The following is a 21,708-nucleotide window of genomic DNA, read 5'->3' as shown; positions in this document are numbered from 1 at the left end:
GCAGTTGGAGGAGTGATAACTCTGGTTGAAGCCTCCCCGTAAACACTAATAAAAGGAAGTGTATCAGAAAGGGGCGTGGCCCAGGCTTCCCTTTGAACAGGCTCTGTGATCGGTTCCCCTCTCAATTAGCTCATTGTCCACTTCAGCCGGGGGGGTTACTCTCTGCTGGCTCCCTTTGAAGTGATTATCCCTTTATCTCAAGCCTGACCGAGGAGGAATATCTGGAGGACAATGGAAAATGAAAGCCCATATGTAGAAGAGCGTGAATGTCTGTTTATATAGGGCCACAAGAGTGAAAAAGAGAAAGAAACACCTAAACTGTTGTTTTTTTTGGGGGGGGGGGTGTCAACACCTATGGAAGATAAATATGTTATGGCTCGTGCCCGAGTTGACACTTGTGACAGAGTTTTGTGGGTGAAAATTGAAGGAATGTGAAGAAAAAAAGAAAGAGAGGGTTATCAATCGGCAATGGAGGAAAAGCAAAGACAGACAGACAGACAGACAGACAGACAGACAGACAGACAGACAGACAGACAGACAGACAGACAGACAGACAGACAGGCAGGCAGACAGGCAGGCAGAGAGCCAGACAGAGAGACAGACAGACAGACAGACAGACAGACAGACAGACAGACAGACAGACAGACAGACAGACAGACAGACAGACAGACAGACAGACAGACAGACAGACAGACATCATGATGGATAGATGGAAAGTGAGAAAGAGGAATAGATGGAAGGAAGAAGTAAAGGTGAAGGACAGTGAAAGAGAGAAAAAAGAAGAGGGTTTTATCCATAATGACAAAGACGGAAGGAGGGAGAGACTGAAGGAGGAAGAATAGAGAGATAAGGATTCTTGGTGGCAGTCTTTTGGGGTAAAGTGAGGGAGAGTGAAAGAAAGGAAAAAAACAGACACGAGTTTCCATCCATAATGACAGATAAACGAAAAGAGAGAAGGAAGGAGGGGGAAGAGATCGAAGAGAGAAGGAGAGAAGTTGTCAGCGGAATCAGATGGCGTTCAAGGCAGCTAGCTCGACGAAGATACAATTAGAGTGTGGCGTTAAGACGGTCTTTGAAGTTGGACATGGTGCATAACACCCTTAACTTTTAGAGAAGCCCGCCATTCATACCCTCCTTAAGGTTTGTTAAGAGGATTCTCTTTCGAGGGCCAATTTGAGAAAATAAACTTTAATTTCCAAATAAGTTGAGAGTGGGCGACATGTGGATGTGTAAACAATATCTGGTGTGACAGAAAGAAACCTGATGATGGTTGTATTAAAACTGGTTGTCCTTGTGCAGGTACATACGTGGGTAGGACATGTGGGTGGGTTTTTGGCACCAAAGATAAATAATTGCTTTCTCTCCCACTCTCTTTTTGGGGGTTTTAATCCTGTTCTGCAGTGGCTTAAAAGTTTAATAATGTATAGAAACAATGTCTGATGTTCAGCCTAATCCGTTTGGCCAAGGAAACCTTTGTGTGTGTGCCTACAATATGGCATCCATTTTATCCTCCTCCTCTCTCCTGGTGGGGGTGATGGAATTGAACTGGAGAAAGGTCCATCCTTTTCAGCATTCAGCAGATGCCCCTGGAAAGATCACTGAGATTATTGGCCCGATGCTGATCTACTTTGAATAGCCAAAACTCTCTGATGTGGAGGAGCGGGAGCGCCAAGGGAGGCTGGTCTGGTACGGGGTCATCATAGGCATTCGTTTTCGTTCTCGGTCTCTTTCCTCTCCCTCTCTCTTCTAGCTCTTTATCTCTCTATCTCTCTCATTCCCTTTCTTCTCTCTGTCCATGCAGTCTCACCTGTGTGTCCTTCATGTGTCCCTTTGAAAACATAGAGGTGTCTTTTAGAGCAGGAACTAAAAAAAGTGTGTCCTTTAATCCTGATATACTAAAGAGGGCATATTGTGTGAAAAAGGGTGTCTGCAAATCCACTGTCCATCTATTACAGCAATATGCCCCTGTTGTATTAATAAGCATGCAGTCCCGGCATGGATGCTGCTACCCACAGGCCTCAGCACTATAACAGTACTTGTTGGGTTGCTGGTCACGTAGCGTGGAAAGGTGCTACATGGTTAACTTATGCGCAAACAAACCAATCAGTGACTCATTTTCTATAACAATCGGACAAATGAGACGGAAAAGTGACCCGCTTGAAAGGGAAACGAAAAGTGGATGGGACATAAAGAGCAGAAACAGCATTTGGGTTCTGCCCGCTCTGCTAAAGTGACAAAGTACCATGTTTAACCACATCTTGTGCTTCTGAGGCTAAGTCCTGACAGGAAGTCAATGAGGCGATCAGGCAAATAAATTGTCCCTATTGATCAAATGAGTGTCCAATGACGGTTGGCACCGTGACGAGTGAAACGGACGTCAGTGTGTTGCTAACAGTTTAGCTTCCTCCACTGCCCCTGTCCCCATACCGGGCTCGGACCAGTTACCCTCTTCTTCGCAACACATGTGACCGCCCTCCCGTGACAACGTACCAATTGTTGTGCCATACAAAAGTATCCAGTTGGACAGCGCCATCGGCTACATTTCAAGCTACGGTACATTCTTAACTCCACTGCACAAGCGTTGGTTCTCCACAGACCTGGGTTCAAATACTATTGGAAATCGTTTCAGATACTTGATCTGTTCTGGACTGAGCGTGCCTGGTACAAAGTAACCGATAGAATAGTCTCAAAAGTGCAAACCCCACCCATCCTGCCACTCCAGGCGGGCAAACGCACAATGTATTTGAAAGATTTCAAATTGTATTTAGACCCAGGTTTTTCGGTTCCAAGAGTAAAAAGAGAGGGAGCTAAAACAATGAGGTGACGTAATCAAACTCACACCCCGACACCTGTAGAAGTACAATGTTTACAGTTGGCCGTCCTGCGCTGGGAAGTTACCCGGGAAGTAACCACATCAAACCTTAACCAGACCACCGAATAGGAGGAGATGTTTATCATATTTACAGTGTCTATACGCAGTGTCGAATGTCCCGGAAAAGTAATTAAAGTCAAGTACACCAGCATGTAATAGTCATACACCTATCAAATGTCTACACTGGGTTGGTGACTCCTCCGACAAAGTCAAACACACCACTGTGTATTAATCGTAAACCTATTAAATATCTCAGTGACCGTTTTTTAAATACACATACACCCTATTCCGTTCTTAACTTGGTAATAGGATATACTTAGCCTAAACTTGAACTTACTCCAAACTTAAATCATACCCTTAACTTACCCTATTGCCCTAATCCTTCAGTTTAATTATTATTATATATTTTTTAAAGTTGATTTCCATTTAAACATCTGCTATACTGCATACTGTATATAAATAATTCTGTCCCCACAAGGTTATCGTGTTTTCTAAACAGTAGATACACGTTCGGTGGATCCAGTGGAATTGTGGGAGCTACAGACACGGAAGAGAGAGCCAGAGCAGGCTTCTGTGACCTCGACCAGGGCCAGCTGCAAATGATTTATCATCTCGTCAGTATCTCTTCTTCTGAGGTAGAAGTCCAAGACAAGAGAGAATATGGGAGCTTTGCTTTGCTTCTGAGACCAGTGTTGTGGGATGTTGCTGGCTTCCCTGCTTTGTGTCAGCCTTTTCCACAGGTGTGAATAGGGGGGGGGGGTTCAAAAACAGTGCGCACAGATAGGCAAGGAACATCAACAAAGGCATTGGTGCGGTGCTTCTCTCTGTGCTTGTAGGACAGGAGATAGGGAAAACATTCCCACAGAGAGAGCGAGAGAGAGGGTAAAGAAAAGCATGCTGGGAAAACATTCAAATTCCTTTCGTATCGTGCTATTAGATGTGGGGGGAAAAAAACACATTTCGCTTTTGATGAGGACTGTAAACCTCATGATGATTAGATCCATGCTCTATTGTGGCTACCGTATATCTCTTGGCAAATAAGGATTTTTGGTACAGAAGTCTGACGATAGTACACCATCTATGTGGTGGCAGAAGAACAGAGAATAAAATGGAGAAACAAATGTACATTATGCTTCCTGATTGTTGAGGTCAACAGCGTTCAAAAGGCCGTGTTGCAATAACACTCATGCCGTACTCGTTCTAGTGGCCTCTTTCAACTTGGTAGACCTCCAAGGCAAAGCACAACTAATCACCGTTAGTCCCCAACGGAATTGGGATGTGTCAACAGAGCAGTTTGAAAGGAGCATGCTCCCATGTTTACCCTCCCGCACCTGCGATGGGGGTGATAGAAAGAGAACAAAGGAAAAGATAGAAAGAAGGAGAGAGAGAACAAAGAGAGATACAGAAAGAGAGAGAGAACAAGGAGAGATACAGAAAGAGAGAGAGAACAAGGAGACAGAAAGAGAGAGAGAACAAGGAGAGAGACAGAAAGAGAGAGAGAGAACAAGGAGAGATACAGAAAGAGAGAGAGAACAAGGAGAGAGACCGAAAGAGAGAGAGAACAAGGAGAGACACAGAAAGAGAGAGAGAACAAGGAGAGAGACAGAAAGAGAGAGAGAACAAGGAGAGAGACAGAAAGAGAGAGAGGGGGAAATAAAGATGGAGAACGAGGGAGCGACAGAACTTGAGAGTGAGAACATGGGGATCGTTCCCTCCCCTCCCTTCAGAATCAAATCCGGTGCCATTAAATGTGAGCAAACAGCTCCTCCCCGGTATCATTGCTGAGTTTGTTTTCAAGTGGAAATGAGCTGATGGCTCGGTGGCGATTAGCCCCGCGGCTAACATGAAAGGAGAGGAAAAGACAGCTGCTAATTTCCTCCTCTGACCTTTCTGCTCCCGCTGGTATTTCATACAAACGTTGTGGTTTATGGGGCTAACAGCTCTCTGCTACTGGGGGGATTACAGTAACAGAGACCTCTTTCTACGAATCTTTCTCTGAAACACGCTCGCGCACACACACACACACATATACAAATATATATACACACACACACGCATAAATGCGCACACACACACACACATACGGATATATACACACACACACGCATACATGCGCACGCACGCGCGCACACACACACACACACACACACACACACATACATGCGCACGCACGCACACACACACATACATGCGCACGCATGCACGCACACACACACACACACACACACACACACACACACACACACACACACACACACACACACACACACACACACCTGCCCCCAATTTTACACGACAGTAATATAAGGTTAAAAAATACATACACTCTTAAAAAAAAGGGTGCTATCTAGAACCTAAAAGGGCTCTTTGGCTGTCCACATAGGAGAACCCTTTGAAGAACCCTGTTTTTGGTTCCAGGTAGAACCCCTTTGGTTCCAGGTAGAACAAGTTTGGGTTCCATATAGAACCTTTTCCACAGAGGGTTCTACATGGAACCTAAAAGGGTTGTCCTATGGGGACAGCGGGATAACCCTTTTAGAGACCTTATATTCTAACATCCCAGACCAACTCAAGCCCTTCGACCCCTGTGGCACAAGGAATATGACACCAGCCACTCTAAAAGGGCCTTCCCTCTTGTCCTTCTTGTCTGTGAACTTTTTACACTGGGACAATCCTCACACTTCAAACTAAATGTTTCATAAAGGCCGACTTCCAATGAGAACAAAAAACATCTGCTGAGAAGCGGATAAGAACATTTGTGATTTTTCGGTCAACGATCAAGCATGGGCACGGGCAGTGGGAAGTGGCTTCCATCAAAACCCAGTGGAATACAAATGCATTGGAAATGCACGAGGCACAAGGGAACAAGAGGCCCCACAATGGCCTCCAGGGAGGCGGATACCCAGGAAGCTCGGATCCGGCTGAGCATTCCTCTCCCTCTTGTTCCACTAGCATTGTTGTCAGTCTTACTATCTTGTTTGCCTAAAGGGGAAAAAATACCCACAATTACTTTCTTTTAAAAGCCAATAGTTTTGAGTCTCTATTTCAAACACCAGGGTGGCGATTACCTCATAAATCATGACGAGCTATAGGTAGAGCTATTGGCCAGTCGGTAGAACTACTCTTCTGTTGTGATAAAGGGAAACACTTTGTTGATGGAATGGACCACGAGGATACACTGATTTGGGCCCAAGACTCAGGCTAACCTCTACCCTGTGCAACCATGGCAAGATAAATACTTATTTCAAACAGTGAAACAAAAGAAAATGTGAAACAGAATCCTTTGTTTTAAATCCAGCCTAACATTTTCCCAACCAAGTTCATGGTCACTCCCCCTGATCTCCCTCCCCCTATCCCGTCCCCCCTAAATTCTCCCTTCTGATCCGTCGCTGGGCCCTCTCTCCCTCTGACTCCGCCTTCTGTTCTCACCATCCTCGTCAGGCTCCATTCAGAGTTCAATCGGGTCATTAGCTGAGTGATTACAGTGAGAAAGGACGTCCATTAGTGTGTGTGTGTTTGTGTGTATGTATCAATCAGCCAGCGTGAGTGACGACGAGATGCTGTTTGTCTTTCTCATGAAAGGGAGAAGATCAAAAGGGTGGCCACCAGCTGGACCTTCAATCACACTGGGCCAACTCACTTTAGCGCCCCACGGCAGCTGTAGTGTTGAGGAGCCAGTGTGTGTGTGTGTGTGTGTGTGTGTATGTGTGTGTGTGTGTGTGTGTGTGTGTGTGTGTGTGTGTGTGTGTGTGTGTGTGTGTGTGTGTGTGTGTGCACGTGTGCGTGTGTGCGTGTGTGTGTGTCTGTGCGTGAAGACTGCTGACGTTTAACTATACTAGTGGGGACTTAAGAATAGTAAACAAACATAAAACTGACCAACTGGGGACAATTTGTTAGTACCCACAAGGTCATATGCTATTTCTACACTGTGAAAATAAAAGTGTTCATTTAACTCCTATAGAGTTTTATTCAACACTTTCAGATAACATTTGGTCTCAGTCTACATAGTGTTAAAGTTACTATACAGGTAGTGTCACCTTTTCAGAGTTAATTTGACTCAAAATGGTGTTAAAATTCCACTGAATTTAGTTGAATTTACACTGCAATGACTGCATAATTGTACACTCCGATTTAATTCAGACACTATAGCTCATTGACTCATAATGTTGAAAATCTGGGTTCAAATAAGTCAATACTGTAATTTGTTCACCCCTTTATACTATGTAGGGGGTTTACATGCTCACCAGGCTGCTCATGCTCGTGCGTCCGCGGGTGTGCGATCTAGCGCCTGTTGATTTTGTCCACCCATACCAGATGCAATCAGGATGAAATATCAAAACGAACTCTGAACCAACTATATTCATTTTGGAACCGGTATAAAAGCATTAAACATGTACAGTTGAAGTCAGAAGTTTACATACACCTTAGCCAAATACATTTAAACTCAGTTTTTCACAATTCCTGACATTTAATCCTAGTAAAACATTACCTGTCTTACTTAGGTCAGTTAGGATCACCACTTTATTTTAAGAATGTGAAATGTCAGAATAATAGTAGAGAGAATGATTTATTTCATCTTTTATTTCTTTCATCACATTTCCAGTGGGTGAGAAGTTTACATACATTCAATTAGTATTTGGTAGCATTGCCTTTTAAATTGTTTAACTTGGGTCAAATGTTTCGGGTAGCCTTCCACCAGCTTCCCACAATGTGTTGGGTGAATTTTGGCCAATTCCTCCTGACAGAGCTGGTGTAACTGAGTCAGGTTTGTAGGCCTCCTCGCTCGCACACGCTTTTTCAGTTCTGCCCACAAATCTTCTATAGGATTGAGGTCAGGGCTTTGTGATGGCCACTCCAATACCTTGACTGTGTTGTCCTTAAGCCATTTTGACACAACTTTGGAAGTATGCTTGGGGTCATTGTCCATTTGGAAGACCCATTTACGACCAAGCTTTAACTTCCTGACTGATGTCTTGAGATGTTGCTTCAATATATCCACATAATTTTCCTTTCTCATGATGCCATCTATTTTGTGAAATGCACCAGGCCGTCCTGCAGCAAAGCACCCCCACAACAAGATGCTGCTTCACGGTTGGGATGGTGTTCTTCGGCTTGCAAGCATCCCCCTTTTTCCACCAAACATAACGATGGTCATTGTGGCAAAACAGTTATATTTTTGTTTCATCAGACCAGAGGACATTTCTCCAAAAAGTATGATCTTTGTCCCCATGTGCAGTTGCAAACCGTAGTCTAGCTTTTTTACGGCGGTTTTGGAGCAGTGGCTTCTAACTTGCTGAGCGGCCTTTCACGTTATGTCGATATAGGACTCGTTTTACTGTGGATATATATACTTTGTATCTGTTTCCTCCAGCATCTTCACAAGGTCCTTTGCTGTTGTTCTGGGATTGATTTGCACGTTTCACACCAAAGTATGTTCATCTCTAAAGGAAAGGCTCTGGAGCAACGGACCGCCATTGTTGTCTCTGCCTGGCCGGTCCCCCTCTCTTCACTGGGATTCTCTACCTCTAAACCTATTACAGGGACTGAGTCACTGGCTTACTGGTGCTCTTCCATGCCGTCCCTAGGAAAGGTGCTTCACTTGAGTGGGTTGAGTCACTGACGAGATCTTCCTGTCTGGGTTGGCGCCCCCCCTTGGGTTGTGCCGTAGCGGAGATCTTTGTGGGCTATACTCAGCCTTGTCTCAGGATGGTAAGTTGGTGGTTGAAGATATCCCTCCATCCATCCACTCCACTGGAGTGTGGACCTCAGTTCATCTTTCAATCACCCACATGGGTATATGCTCCTACAAACCAATGAGGAGATGGGAGAGGCAGGACTTGCAGCGTGTCAAGCATCACAAATAGAACCAAGTTCTATTTTAGCGCCTGGCTACGCGGACACTCATTGACACACACGAGCGGTGTGGATGCAATGATTGAATAACATGTATGTGTACATTTATTTTATTTTGCAACTCGAGCACACACAACATGAGTGGTGTGGTCAGCATGTTAGAATGAGTGTTAGGGTTAGAATTAGGCTTAGGGTTAGGAGCTAGGGTTGCTTTTAGGGTTAGGGTTAGGAGCTAGGGTTGCTTTTAGGGTTAGGGTTAGGAGCTAGGGTTGCTTTTAGGGTTAGGGTTAGGAGCTAGGGTTGCTTTTAGGGTTAGGGTTAGGAGCTAGGGTTGCTTTTAGGGTTAGGGTTAAGGAGCTAGGATTAGGTTTAGGGTTAGGGTTAGGGAAAATAGGATTTTGAATGGGACTGAATTGTATGTCCCCACAAGGTTAGTTATACAAGACTGTGTGTGTGTGTGTGTGTGTGGTCATGCAAGGTCACCCCTCTCTTTGTATTGTGTCTTTCTGGAAATGATTGGCCTGGCTTCGGACTCTAGAGCACGTGTATGTGTGCGTGTGTGTGTTTGAAAATGTGTGTGTGATGTCAGTATTGGTGTCCTATGGGGACTTGGTCACTGGCCTTTTTTAGCCAGTATCACCAATTGTATCTGTGATGATTTGATGCATCACTTGTTAACAGGTACTCACCACTGGCAGTATGTTGGTCCGCAGTCTCTTCTCCAAAAGTCTCCTCTAGATACAGTCCACCTGCAACCAGATGCAGAAGTTAGTAATTGTATTACTCAATATGTACATAGTATAGTAATATCTGGGTAGTACGATATACTCTATGTTTACAGCCACAAAAGGTCTTCACTAACTCCAAAAATGTAAAGGTTAGTATTAAAGTGCCTAAAATCTCTTAGATGTTGACATGACCTAAAGATTGAAGACATAGACAGGGAAAGATACATTGTTTTTACTGTGAACTGGACTTTTACTGTGAATTGGCTCTACTGGGCCTGCAAGTTTGCAGTTCCACTCTTTGATCCAATTAGTCGTGTGTCAGTGTCACACTGATAGTGATAGCTGATAGTGTGTGACATACTTTGAGGTTTGCATAAGTATTTTGTTTAAATGCTTCAACCAAACACTTCATTATCAGGGATGCACAGCCCAGTGCAGTCAGAGTTCAACAACTACATTTAGGAACCCGGAGGGATGTGTCCCAAATAGCACCCTATTCCCTACATAGTGCACTACCTTTGACCAGAACCCTATGGGTCCTGGTCAAAAGTAGTGCACTATATAGGGATTAGGGTGCTGTTTGGGATGCAAAATGAGTAACAGATCCAGGCGCCAACTCTCAAAGACATTCCACAGGCATACCTTATCATATTTCCTTTCAATGCCTCCATCATCCTCCAAGGTTCAAAATGTCACCCTACTTGCTTTTCTCCCCAATATAAATCTTCCTGGCCTCTCGACAGAGAGGATGTCACTTGTTTTGTGTGTGTTGATGTGGAGTGGAAGAAGGTCATTGACGAAATGCCAAGTTTTCGGGGGGGATTGGCATTTTTTTTTTTCAGGTTAGAATATTTCCAGTCCCAAATCTCCCCTGTCTTACACACTACCTTCCTGTCAGAGTGTACAAAGGTAGTCCCCTTGTTCTTTGATTCTCATAGACTTCCTGTTCTATGCCCTTGTGTTTTGGCACGACACACCATGTAACACTATCCGGGGGCATGGAGTGATGGGACGCTTTGAATTCTTTTGTTCCCCCCCTGTGATACTGCAGACCAGGGGAGGACACTGAGGGACACATACGCACGCACGCACGGGCGCACACACACACACACACACACACACACACACACACACACACACACACACACACACACACACACACACACACACACACACACACACACACACACACACACACACACACACAGGGTTGCGCTCAGTGAAGCCCGGAGATGATGTAATGGCCAAGTATACTCTCAGGTGCGGTGGTGGTGGTGTCACCTATAATGACATCACCGGGGCTGCGCTTATTGACGGTAAACAGGAAGTAGAGGAAGACGTTACGAAACTAGAACCGATCTGATCTCCCTCAGATCAGAGGGAGAGAATTCCGGGGTGAATTCCAGTGTTGGGAACCGGTGTGCCTGTTTGGCTGCTGCACGGTGCCAAAACGGATTCATAAACTTTCTCAAAAGGGTCAGAAAGTTATGTGGACACAACAGTTTGTGTAGAAGCCAATGTCTGAGCCTATATATTGCGCTCTGAGGAAATTCCCCCTGGGAAACAGTCGGAGATGCATTCTTTGCAAAACCTCGGAACACATCCCTCTTTTTTTTTTTTTGTCCTCAGGAATCTAAGTAAGACTTCAAGAGGAAAAAGCTCCAAAAGCCTGCGGTCATGTGGCAGGAATTCAGATGCCATATAATGTTCAAACCTTGAAATATACATGCCGCACACTGTCCAAGCATTTCTGTTCACGATTTACAATGTGTAAACAAACGCGCTAAGAACATCGAAAGAGCCCGGGGTGATTATTTGCAGTGAGGTCTAGTTACATGCTGTTTCCAGATTCTAACCCAGGAAAGTGCTATTGAGAGTGTTAACCACTGGCCACCCGACCTTGGTGAACACAAGACACGGACTGTTTAGACTTAAAATATCTAACACAGAATGTTCCGACATCAAGTTCTCAACAGGAACCATACTGCATTTGGGGGAAAATAAAGGCAGTCTTGATGTGGTTGGACGGTCTTTAAACTGATCTGAGATACTTGAAAGTGTCAGGGGCAAATCGAGTTAGCGTCTCTATGAAAGAACGGTTTGCTTCATATCATTGACCAAAATACTTCAAAAAAAAAAAATGTGACCATACCCAAGAAAGATCCACTTAATCGTGGTTTTCTCTTGAAGTTTTTTGGTTTGTTGCTAAATCGTGTTATCTCCTTATTACAACATCTGCCATTTCTCTGTTGACACCTAGCTATCTGATGACAGCCACTGCACTTAATTCAAGGGACTTTTTAAGGTGAATGTCCTTTGGTTATACGATACAGACAGAGGCCTTTATCCCTCTTTAAAACAAGAGTGCTGTCCATTAATGGCAGTACAGTAAAAACAACATACACTTCCTGTTCATAACTTGTCATAACTGATTGCTATAACACTTTCTGTTCATAACTTACTTTCTTTCTGCTTATAACTGGTCATAACTGCTAATTATAACACCTCCTGCTTATAACTTACTTAATTTCTGCTTATAACGGCTTATTATAACATTTCCTGCTCATAACTGCTCATACCATCCAAAAACATGGAGAAAATGAACCAATCTCCTCTTTTTAAATGGAAAAAAGTTCTGAAAAACCTAAGCATAGCAGAGGAGCATTTCCACAAGGATCTACTGATGTAACTTGAAAGACTTTGACTTCTCACTTTGCATTTGATATAGTGTCTCTTCAGCAGCTAGGCGAGGCAGCCAGTTATGGGGAACTGCAACAGAAAGACAGGACTCGCTCCTGGCTCTTAGAAGTCTAGTCAAAAGCCTTCCCTTCTCTGCTTTGTCCCACTGATATTCATCTTGCCAGTTGAAAAGTGAAGACGGCAAAACTTCCCGGCTTGAAAATAACTTTTCAACCACCAAAAGAAACCTTACAACAGGATTGTAATCTTGAAATGTAAACGGTCGGAACATATGGGACTGAGACTGTCAAGGATGCTAAAGAATCAGACTACAAGACTTCAGACTTCAAGGGGGGTTTAAGTGAATATGTTTTTGTCCCACACTGAAAGGATAACCAGACCCATCCAGTGTACGCTGACTCTTCCACAATGTCCACGTAACTGAAATCCATTTTTTACATTTATCTATATACACACTTACACATAAGAGTCTTACAAGGTCATTTCTCTTGTTCTATTGTTACGTGTTAGCGTGCTTCATCTGCTCTACAAACAGTGGAACAGTGTTTTAGTAGTATTTTCTCCTCAGTATTGCTGCCCTACAATTCAAAGTTCCACAAAAAAGTTTAAATACCGCTTATCTTACCAAAAACCGTTCAAAGTGCCCCCCCCCTCACCAAAATGTACATTTTCAAATGGGCCACAGCTTTCAGCCTCGTCTCACCACACAGCTTGACAAAGAAAGCTGACTTCATCAAGGTGCCTCTGAATTTGACGGAAACGAAACACAAACTCTTGAATCCTTTTTCTTTCCCTCAATGGCGAGGATAAATAAATGATATTCGTCTCTTTAATCGCCGCGCTCAGCGATAACAAAGAGACTTTGAGACACTTTGAGGACACCTAACGATCAGACGCCACATCGGGAGGTGCTGCTCGTTTCTCCTTGACTGATGGGGGGGCTCAAAACGCGAGGCCCTTAAACGCTCCTGTCTACTTGGGAACAATCTCACTTTTCTGTCTTTCAAGCAAAAAAATAAATGAAAATCACTTCATCTTTTCCAATTGTTCTAAGTTTTTTTTAGGTTCCTGATAAAGCCCTCCGTATTGACGACTTCGAAAGAGCTTCTTCTCTTGAAAAAAGGAAGTGACATGTCATCTAAATATAGCCTTTGAGAGAGTACTTCGATTTAACTTCTCCTCCTTCTCTACCGTGTGCCGTGCGGGTTGACGTGTCTGACAGCTGCCTGTTGAAAGACACCGTTCCCGAACGAAGATTCAAATTAACTTTGCGGTTTGACGACAGGGGCTTGATGTATGCTAATGAACCCGCGGGGAAGAATATGCCCACTCTCAGAAACAGGGGATCGTAACAAAACCTCGCCAGACACCCCTGGATATGAAGAAGTCACATCGCTCACAACGTTTACGTCGCCACAGAAGAGCACAAAAGAGCTCCAATCACATGAGGTAAACGCAATGAAAAAAGGCGGTTTGACTTCTAAAGTGTTCGATTTGAGGTAAAGGAAGGGGAAATTAGGACAATTCTCCATATGGAATGAAAGTAGCGGGAGTCTTTCCTGACAAGGGAGGGGGAATTATTTTCTCTTCAATAAGTGTGTGCGACACCGATGGTAAATCCCTGAGGAATTGTCTCCAAGGATGTGGGCTCCCGAGTTGGGCAGCAGTCTAAGTGCAAGAGGTGTCACCGCAGTACCTGGTTCGAATCCAGGCTACATCACATCCATTTGTGATTGGGCGTCCCATAGGGTGGCGCACAATTTCCCCAGCGTCGTCTGGGTTTCCTCTCTGAAAAATGTAGTTCATTTAATCTGATTGTCATAAGGTTCCATGACTTTGTCCACACAGGGCATCTGAACACACAAAATACATTTGGATGATTTTCATTACATTCTGGGTGTTTTATTTAACTTTTGTACACCTGTGGTGTTCCTGGTCAAAAATGACCTGTCATTAGACATGAATGGGTGAGACTACAATTAAAATTGAGTTCAGAAACATGCCCACTCATCAAATGGACACACTTCCTCTCCCAGACCCCCACATGTATGTGTGTTTGAGCACACACACACACACACACACACACACACACACACACACACACACACACACACACACACACACACACACACACACACACACACACACACACACACACACACACACACACACACACACACACACAAACACACACAGACACACACATACCTTCTTGGCTTCCATGGCAACCCCACGGGAACCTTTCCCCAATAGAACCTTTCCCCCACGGGAACCACACCTGTCAGCATTCTCACAAACAATCGCAGCATTGTTTCAATAATATAGAACTTTTCTCACAGCTCTGGTATATAAAAGCTTTTTTGAGGCCTTGCTCACAATTAATTCTGTGGCAGCACAATGACCAAACAATATACTGTATGTGAGGCTCTTGATCGTATCTTTGATCATGACACTGGTGAAGAGGAGAGAGTCATTGTTAAACTTTGACACAAAGTAGTCTGTGATAAATAGCATGATATGTTTCATCTGAGTATTTGTTATAGTCAAAATAATCCATACATTATGCTTTTTTTAACTCAAAAGCGAGTTGTATGAGCTCAGGTCAATGAGGCCTACAGGCCATAAATAGCAAATAGAAGTTCAAAAACTTGTAATGTTCACAAGAACTTAAGTTGATAAAAAGATTAACACAACATTAGGTGATAATATATGTATTATTGTGGATTTATAATCAGCTATAATGGGGGGGTCATTTTGGACTGGGAACACAGAATTAATTAACATGAAACCAACACAACAGGAGGGTTAACTGACTTGCCTAGTTAAATAAAGGTTCAAATGTGTCCACAATACTTATCATTTGATTCTATGGACACTTTCGTCTGCAGTGGAGATGAGTGAACGAGAGACAATGCGAAGGTCAGGGACAAGAGTTTCACAACATTGTTTTAACCATCTGCTACGCCCAGTTCACCCGACGGATTGATAATAACTAATAACTAATGTCTTTTATGTATAAAAACAAAAAACCAACAGATTAGGAAACATACATCAGAATAATACATATATTATCACCTAACTTATGTTCTGGTACATGAAGCTTTTTTGAGGCCTTGCTCACAATTCATTCTGTGGCAGCACAATGACCAAACGATATACTGTATGTGAGGCTCTTGATCATATCTTTGATCATGACACTGGTGAGGAGGAGAGAGTCCTTGTTAAACTTTGACCCAAAGTAGTCAGTGATAAACAGCACAACATGTTCCATATGAGTATTCTCCTTCAACTGAATCAGCCTGAAGAACAACAGCGGAGGCAAATAGACCTAGATTGCATAGATTTAAGGGCAACTGCCCTTTTTCAAGGATTCATCTGTTTTGTCTACCAACTTCAAAGGTTATTTTTGCTCTACGAGTAAAAGCCTTAATTACGTGAGGTTGTTCTAGCTACTGTGAAGATCTAATCATGGCCCGTACTAATTAAGACAACACAAACAAGGCAGCGCCATAAAAATAGGCCCGCAGGAAAGACTGAATTCCATAAACACACTGACTTTTAACTCTCTGCCTCCACACACAAGGGCAGTCACCTGCACGCACGCACACACGCACGCACACACACACACACACACATGTTTGGTTTATTATCCATGTGGGGACCAAACAATTGATTCCCATTCAAAAACTATTTTCCTAACCCTAACCCTAACCTTAACCACAAACCTCTAAGCCTAACCCTAACCCTAAAAGTAACCCCTAACCCTAATTCTAAGCCTTTTTCCTTGTGGGGACTGGCAAAATGTCCCCACTTGTCCTAGTTTTACTAGTCCTTGGGGGACTTCTGGTCCCTCAAGGACAGTAAAACAAAAAATACACACACACATTTGTTCTGTAATGCACAGACATTATGCAATTAAGACAGTACATTTGAAGTTAGAACTCTGTACATTCTATCTAATATAAGCCTCAAAAACACACCTTCCTCCAACACAGTATCCAGAGAGCTAACAGTATCAGCAGTCAAGCTTCCCTTCAGAAGAACTGGGACTATAATGACTTCAGCCACACAATGCTCCTCTCTCTTTCATTATGACAGTAGGAGCGTGCCATACCAATGTCAGGGAGCAGAGAACAACACTGCCCATTGACTCTAACAGTACACAGTGACATTGACTCTAACAGTAGAACTGGAGGAGGCAGTGGACTCATTGTAACAGATGATGTCACCCCCCCCCCCCCCGACAACACCAGGCACCACAGAGGTCAATAGGAGCAGGGCAGGGCTGGGGGAGGAGGGGAACAGTGGAGAGGAAGATGGCAGAGGGGTAGGGGTGGAAGGGTTAAGGGCCCTGGTAAATTATAGTGGAGACAGTGTGGAGACAGTGGTACATGATAGTAGAGACAGTGCAGAGACAGTGGTAAATGATAGTGGAGACAGTGGTACAATATAGTGGAGGCTGTGGAACATGATAGTGGATACAGTGTGTAGACAGTGGTACATGATAGTGGAGACAGTGTAGAGATAGTGGCACAGGATTTTGGAGACAGTGTGGAGACAGTGGGCACATGATAGTGGAGACAGTGGTAAATGATAGTGGAGACAGTGGTACATGATAGTGGGGACCGTGTGGAGACAGTGGTACATGATAGTGGAGACAGTGTGGAGACAGTGGTACATGATATCGGAGACCGTGTGGCAACAGTGGTACATGATAGTGGAGACAGTGGTACATGATAGTGGAGACAGTGTGGAGTGTGGAGACAGTGTGTCCAAAGACGACACACAAAGATACACATGCATGCATGCACACGCACACACACAGACATGTTTCAGACATGGATCAGAGAGAGGCCCGGCTCCTGCCTTTGAACCGTAGCATGGTGACGTCCGATAAACCAGCCGTGTGGGTTGGTCAGGAACTCTGCATAACTCAGCACCTTCTTACAGCACACAGCGCTGGATGCTAGGCCACACTGCGTTCACCCTATCCACCACCCACCATGGAGAGGCCACAGCCCCAGAGGCAACACCCCAGGCCAGGCCAGGCAATACGAACACAGCTCCCCAACCAGGGTTCCTCCATCCAGTAGAACAGGATTTCTTGGGACAATCACAGTTGGAAATACTCTATGATTAGGGCCTGGAGTTTTTCCTGGCTATATGACCTGACCAGGGAAAAGCTCAGGGCATCGAGTTATGACCTATAACTACAGATGTAGGATCTTAATTTGATCACCCTGTTGCATTTCAAACTTGTAGTGCATTGGAGGTTGAAAAGGGCTTCTGAAGTTTGTAATTTCCACAAACATTTCAGACTTGATTTCCCCTGACAAAAAATGTCCATTAATTAGAATCCACATAATAATTCACATTTCCTGTTGCTGCGGGATTATTGTCCTGCTGTAGCAAACTGGCTCAAATTAAGATCCTACATCTGTAGGGCCCAGTGTTTTTTCTGGTCAGGTCATGTGGTCAAGAAAAAAACTGGGCCTTGTATAGGATTACAACACAAGCGATCTCAAAAGTCACTCAATGTTCAAGAAATGTACAGTACAACACAACAATAGTTTATTCCACACTTGAATCTATCTTGGTGGTAGAGGGGGGGGGGGGGGGGGGGGGGCTGGCTAGGTAGATGTTGGCTTGTAGCTTTTATGGAAGGATACAGCGCTCCAGGACTCCCATGTAGGTCAGCCACAAATCCTGTGCCTCCAGCAGAGAACCCAGAACCTCTTTCAGCATCTGAAGGAGCCAAGGAGAAGAGAGGAGAGCAGAGTTTCTTCCAGGTGCTGCTTTCACAGTGGTAATCCTTCCTCAGCGTGACTGTGGGTTTTACAGAGAATCTCTCCAAACAGGTCCCAGATGGTGGGAGGTAGACAGTGACACAAATAAAACACATGCAGACACACACGTACTCCATAAGCTTGCAGTTACTCAGGGACTCGCAGTCATACGCACTTGCCGTTGTTTAGGCACGCACATTCATGAGCTTGCACATACCCTAGGCCACACACGCGTACACACACACACACACACGCGTACACACACACACACAACGACTGAAGGTGAGAAGTGATTTGTCACTCCTGGGTGGTCCTTGTGTAAAGATAAGGCGAGCTCTGCTAAAGCCCTCTGTTAAGTAGAAGCACAAGTTGGGGCTGTTGTGTCAGGTTAGCAGCGACGCCCTCTTTACAACACGGGTGGAACGTCTGCGGCCTGTAGAGCCGTAGAGAGCTAGAAGTGTTCCTCTAAGTTCAAATCCCATCGCAGAGCTCGTTTAATGACAATGAGTCGGGAGCATGACTAGTTGAAGCTAATATCAGCCTCCTCCTAATAGGCCCTGTGGCTTTTTCTGCTCACATCAGCTCCTCTGTTTGTGGAGGATTAACACACAACATACAGGAGGCCTCTGCCTTGTCGCAGAGCTGGTCAGGCGTTAAGATCAAGAAGGTGGTTAGAAAGAAGAGGAAGACGTTTGAAATGAAGAGATAAAAGAGTCAATCTTTCCCCATTTCAAACCCAATCCTCCGTTGCTGCCTATTTTTGTCGGGAAGAGGAAGGGGGGGGGGGGGGGGGGGGGATCCCAGTCTCCTCACTCCTCTCTCCTTTTTCATGTGGTTACTGGGAACAACAATGTACATTCGAAGCGTTTCGTCCTTTGATGTTTGCATTCACCAAACCGACTTCAAGCGGAGGAGAGAAGAGAGGGCGAGAAAGACGCGGGAGAGAGATTTTGTGGTGTGCTTTCGCTCCCTCTCATTGGCAAGGCATCTGACGTCTAGCCGGCAAAAGACAAAATTCGGTTTTGCCTGTTAAGCCGTCTGTCAAGAGGGTTTTCTCAGTTTTTTCCTTGCCCGTTTCGTGGATGTGGCTTTGCCGTTGTGAAGGCCGCTTACACGCTTTTCAAACAATAACAGTTCAATGCTCCCCCTTCTGCTTCCTCTGCCAGGGCCCAGCACATGCCAACACATCCTTTTGAGAGCCTTGAAACGACAACAAACGCTAAGCATTTTCACCGCTGAGAGAAAAGAGGCCCATCCGCGAGCCTGTGTAATTAAAGTCGATCTAATACTGTTACATTTCTGCTCGGAAATACACAAAAAAAAGGAGCGTTTCCAAGGCTCTTTCTCTGTCGCTAATCCGGCGCTTCTTTGTTGAGGTCGCCACAAATACGCCTCGCTCACAGAGAAACAGAGAAGACTCAAAATGGCGGAAATAAAATAGCCAGGTTTCAAAACTTGAGTTTGCAGGCTTGAATTAAGTGCAGGCCGCTACACTACGACAGCAGGCTCATGGAATCAGAATTTCGATCAGGATTTCTATCTATAAAATTGTAGACCTGCACAAGGCTGGGATGGGCTACAGGACAATGGGCAAGCAGCTTGGTGAGAAGGCAACAACTTTTGGCGCAATTATTAGAAAATGGAAGAAGTTCAAGATGACGGTCAATCACCCTCAGTCTCGGGCTCCATGCAAGATCTCACCTCGTGGGGCATCAATGATAATGAGGAAGGTGAGGGATCAGCCCAGAACTACACGGCAGCACCACAGTCTCAAAGAAAACCATTAGTAACACACTACCCTGTCATGGATTAAAATCCTGCAATGCACGCAAGGTCCCCCTGCTCAAGCCAGCGCATGTCCAGGCTCGTCTGAAGTTTGCCAATGACCATCTGGATGATCCAGAGGGTCAATGGGAGAAGGTCATGTGGTCTGATGAGACAAAAATAGAGCTTTTTGGTCTATACTCCACTCGCCGTGTTTGGAGGAAGAAGAAGGATGAGTACAACCCCAAGAACACCATCCCAACCGTGAAGCATGGAGGTGGAAACATCATTCTTTGGGGATGCTTTTATGCAAAGGGGACAGGACGACTGCATCGTATTGAGGGGAGGATGGATGGGGCCATGTATCGCGAGATCTTGGCCAGCAACCTCCTTCCCTCATTAAAAGCTGGGTCTTCCAGCATGACAAAGACCCGAAACACACAGCCAGGGCAACTAAGGAGTGGCTCCGTAAGAAGCATCTCAAGGTCCTGGAAGGGCCTAGCCAGTCTCCAGACCTGAACCCAATAGAAAATCTTTGGAGGGAGCTGAAAGTCCGTATTGCCCAGCAACAGCCCCGAAACCTGAAGGATCTGGAGAAGGTCTGTATGGAGGAGTGGGCCAAAATCCCTGCTGCAGTGTGTGCAAACCTGGTCAAGAACTACAGGAAACGTATGATCTCTGTAATTGCAAACAAAGGTTTCTGTACCAAATATTAAGTTCTGCTTTTCTGATGTATCAAATACTTATGTCATGCAATAAAATGCAAATTAATTACTTAAAAATCAAACAATGTGATTTTCTGAATTTTTGTTTTAGATTCCGTCTCTCACAGTTGAGAAAAAAATTACAGACCACTACATGCTTTGTAAGTAGGAAAACCTGCAAAATCGGCAGTGTATCAAATACTTGTTCTCCCCACTCAGAATTTTTTTTTCTGTATTTCTGAATGTGTCACGTACAATTAGCTATGTCATATATCTATGTCACAGTGCTAATTGTACGTGACACATTCAGAATACAGCCGTTTTTTTTCTTTTTTCTGACAACATAGTTACATATACAAGGCCTTGAAAACCAACATCCTCCAATGTGTCTGTCACCTTGGAAGAAATTCATCTCCATTCCGGTTGCTGTAAATCCTTGGCCATTCATTCACCTCCACCCCTGCACGGCTCCGCTGTCGGAGGCATCAGCGGCTTCGAACATTAAAGAGACAATCAAAGAGTGAGGCATCAGAGCTGGGCTAGTGCCTCTGGAATGGAAAGTGTTATCAAAAATACAGCTGAACTTGATCCTCTGTGCCCGTCCTTCCCACAGGCAAAGTTATCCTTTCAACCGGCTGCCTTCAATAACCCCAAACAAAAATAATGTTGGCGCCAAAAAAACTCCACAAACGGATTGGGTGCTGATGATGAGTAGGCGAACGTGTCAGAATGCGAAGTACGCACTGATTATTGACTTTGTGTATTCAGATCTGATGTGTTGGTTTGAATAGGTTTGAACACAAAGGCATACATACATACATACTGTCTTTGTGGCTCTCCGTGACTTAAGATCAGGGCCGGCCTTGGGCATAAGCGACATAAGAGGCCGACTGGGAACTCAGTTGGGGTCTCAACTTACTGTTGAGAGTTATAATTGTAGAATACACAAGGTGCAATTTCAAAATGTGGTGGTGCACTGCAGTTTTTCTCTTGTTATGTCAGCCACTGACAGTCGGTCAATGAGCCCATGTCAGCGAAATTGTTTTTGTTTGTTAGTCTAGCGAGCTATCTAAAATTGCAGTAATCACGATTGAATTATCGACCAGGCATGAAGGGCACATGCCCGGGGGCTTTGACCTCCAGGAGGCCCCTATTGATTTTGATAGTCATTCTAACTCAGATATCATATTACCATGGCATAAGTCATGGCAAAATGTGTAGAATTGCAGGAAATGAACTCTAAAACGTGTTTCTCTCTGCCTTCAAGAGGGGGGAGGGACACAAAAATGTTTTGCTCTTGA

General features: G+C 44.5%; 1 protein-coding gene across 1 annotated transcript in view; it reads right to left on the bottom strand.

Moving 5' to 3' along the window:
* LOC109889544 (axin-2) overlaps nucleotides 1–21,708 on the bottom strand; it is an 85,546-nt gene that overhangs the window by 26,865 nt on the left and 36,973 nt on the right. The window contains exon 4 of the mRNA XM_031799601.1: nucleotides 9,415–9,474. The gene's annotated coding sequence lies outside the window, so the exon portion shown is untranslated. The remainder of the gene's footprint in view (nucleotides 1–9,414; nucleotides 9,475–21,708) is intronic.

The sequence above is a fragment of the Oncorhynchus kisutch genome, linkage group LG20 (genome assembly GCF_002021735.2).
Source record: "Oncorhynchus kisutch isolate 150728-3 linkage group LG20, Okis_V2, whole genome shotgun sequence".
NCBI lineage: Eukaryota > Metazoa > Chordata > Actinopteri > Salmoniformes > Salmonidae > Oncorhynchus > Oncorhynchus kisutch.
This window is presented reverse-complemented; position numbering and strand designations above follow the sequence as displayed.